The sequence below is a fragment of the Littorina saxatilis genome, linkage group LG15 (genome assembly GCF_037325665.1).
Source record: "Littorina saxatilis isolate snail1 linkage group LG15, US_GU_Lsax_2.0, whole genome shotgun sequence".
NCBI classification, from domain to species: Eukaryota; Metazoa; Mollusca; class Gastropoda; order Littorinimorpha; family Littorinidae; genus Littorina; species Littorina saxatilis.
Window position 1 is genome coordinate 39,235,962 of NC_090259.1, and position 3,033 is coordinate 39,238,994.

General features: G+C 41.3%; 1 long non-coding RNA gene across 1 annotated transcript; it reads right to left on the minus strand.

Moving 5' to 3' along the window:
- Positions 1 to 1,667: 1,667 nt before the first annotated feature.
- Positions 1,668 to 2,798, minus strand: LOC138949283 (uncharacterized). The gene is made up of 2 exons (XR_011450218.1): positions 2,630 to 2,798; positions 1,668 to 2,254 (listed from the first exon to the last, which is right to left on the minus strand). It is a non-coding gene; the product is annotated as an uncharacterized lncRNA (long non-coding RNA).
- Positions 2,799 to 3,033: the final 235 nt, after the last annotated feature.

The window sequence follows — 3,033 nt, forward strand, 5'->3', positions numbered from 1 at the left end:
AGGGGGTGGGGGTAGTAAAAGCATCACAGTTCAACATTTTGCGCGTTAAGAGGTGTATTTTTTTTTTAATTGGTAAAGAGGGATAACTCAACTTGGTATCTAACACTATTTCTGAACACTGTAATCACTTTAACACTTTTAATCAATGTTTGTTGGTGTTTCATGCTTCAAATTGAGCTTCAAAATGGATACAAAAGGATTTTGTTCCGAATTCACAAGTATAATCACTATGTTTAATGTTCTATTTTGCTTCCCTATTTCTCTTCTTCAGTTTGTGATCATCTGATTGTTATTTTGTTTACATTTTCACAATACAATATTGCAACTTATTCAGTAGTGTTTGCGTGAAAAAATCTGATACCTATGCTTAAACTTCAGTCGTTATCTTAAAATTTTGCGCGTTAAGCCCTTTATATTTTGTATTTTCCTGATAAAGCAAACATTGAACTAACAGGAAAAGTAACTTTTAAAACTACCTAATCACTTTGAAATTGGGCCTCCATAGTGTACTCCAGCCTTAACAAGGGTAAAAGGAGAAACATAATCCGTTAATCGCCTCTTGAGCGAACGAATTGAGCAAGGAGTGTTTATGTATGTGTGTGTATGTATGTGTGTGCGTGCGTGTGTGTGTGTGTGTGTGTGTGTGTGTGTGTGTGTGTGTGTGTGTGTTTGTGTGTGTGTATATGTGTGTGTCTGTTTGTGCGTGTGTGTGTGTGTGTGGGTGTGTATGGGTGATTGTATGTGTGTGTGTGTGTGTGTGTTGGGTGTGTATGTGTGTGTCTGGGTGTGTGTGTGTGTGCGTGGGTGTGTGTGTGTGTGTGTGCTTGTGTGTGTATGTGTGTGTGTGTGTGTGTATGTGTGTGTCTGTTTGTGCGTGTGTGTGTTTGTGTGTGTGTGGGTTTGTGTGTGTGTGGGTGTGCGTGTGTATGGGTGATTGTATGTGTGTGTGTGTTGGGTGTGTGTTGGGTGTGTATGTGTGTCTGGGTGTGTGTGTGTGTGCGTTTGTGTGTGTAGGTGTGAGCCAGTGTGTGCGCGTATGTGTGTGTGTGTGTGTGTGCGTGGGTGGGTGTGTATGAGTGTGTGTGTGTGCGTGTGTGTGTGGGTGTTTGTGTTTGTGTGCGTGCGTGTGTGTATGTGTGTGTGTGTGTGCGACCACACGACTGTCAACGTGTGGTTAAGCCACGGCTTTATCACAACAACAGATCAACATGACGTGCAAGCTCTTTGTTGTACTAATATCGGGACTTCCCGCTGTTAGTCATGGCAGCTTAAGCCGGAGCCAGACAGAGAGAAAGAGAGAGAGAGAGAGAGAGAGAGAGAGAGAGAGAGAGAGAGAGAGAGAGAGAGAGAGAGAGAGAGAGAGAAAGGGGGGAGGGGGGAGAGAGACAGACAGACAGACAGAAAGACATACCGGCAGACAGAAAAGACCGGCTGACAGACAGAGACAGAGAGAGAGAGAGAGACACACAGACACACATGCAGACAAACAGACAGATAGATAGACAGACAGAGGGAGAAGATGCTAGGTAGACAGGCAGATAGACAAGGAGAAACCGACAGAAATAATAGGCGTAGAACACGCACACTAACACACACACACACACACACACACACACACACACACAGAAACAAACACACATACACACACACGCGCCGACACACAGAGAAAGCATCAATGATTACAGTTTATTAGGCATACATATTAAACGGTAAACACAGTATAAACAAGCAGTCCACGCCATACAGCTCTGATTTAGTATTTCATATGAATGGCAACGAAACATTCGTACTTCAAGAATACAAATAGCCATTTAAATGTGTGATAATGTGTTGAATAAGTGTTTGTTTGTCATTATTACTATTTGTTTGTTTGTTTATTTGTTGCTTAACGTCCAGCCGACTACGCAGAGCCATATCAGGACGAGGAAGGGGGGGATGAAGGGGGCCACTTGTCAAGCGATTCCTGTTTACAAATGCACTAACCCATTACTTGTGTCCCAGCAGGCTTTAGTAAAACTAAATTAATACCTACTGGAAGATTACCAGTTTCCAGTATGTTAAAATAGGCTTAACCTATCTACTGCTGGACTTACATCAGAACACTAACAGATTAAACTATACATGAATCGCGAGACAAGCGGCAAGAGAAGAGATTTTTGGAAAAAATACAGGTGAATGAGCACGAAGGCAGAAAAAAGAAAAGAATTCATGAAGAAAAAGAGAGCATGACAGGAAAGAGGAACCAAAAATCTACCTAAGGCCAAAAAAAAAAAAATTGTCTGTTTCTGGTAACATGGCTAAAAAAAATAGGGTCGGTAGGTCGGGGTTTTTTTTTAATTTTTTTTATTTATTTATTTTTTTTTTACCCCCAAATGTAGACCAATAAAACTAACTTTAAAAATCGCGCAAAGAGACTGGATTCACTATACATAGAGACAAGACACTCAACACATTTACAAATCGTCAGCGGACTTTCGTTTTCACACGTTTTTGTTGTTCATTTTCTCACCCTGTCCTTTACCACCAAAAAAAAATAAAAAAATTTGAGTTTGGAAAAAAAAAGTTTAGGGTCGGCGCCGAAATTTAGGGTCGGTCGGGTGACCAGAAACAGACAATTTTTTTTTTTGGCCTAACAGCAAACTAGAAAGCTCCTGCGGTTCCAAAAACTGGAGGGGCCTTTAATTTCATAACCGCAGTGCCCCACTGCGGGAATCTTACATGGTCCAATCTTACATGGTCCAACCTTACATGGTGCAACCTTACATGGTCCAACCTTACATGGTCCAATCTTACATGGTCCAATCTTATCTTACATGGTCCAATCTTACATGGTCCAATCTTACATGGTCCATATATATATTATTGGACCATGTAAGATTGGACCATGTAAGATTGGACCATGTACGATTGGACCATGTAAGATTGGACCATGTAAGGTTGGACCATGTAAGGTTGGACCATGTAATATTGGACCATGTAAGATAGGACGACCATGTAAGGTTGGACCATCTAAGGTTGGACCATGTAAGGTTG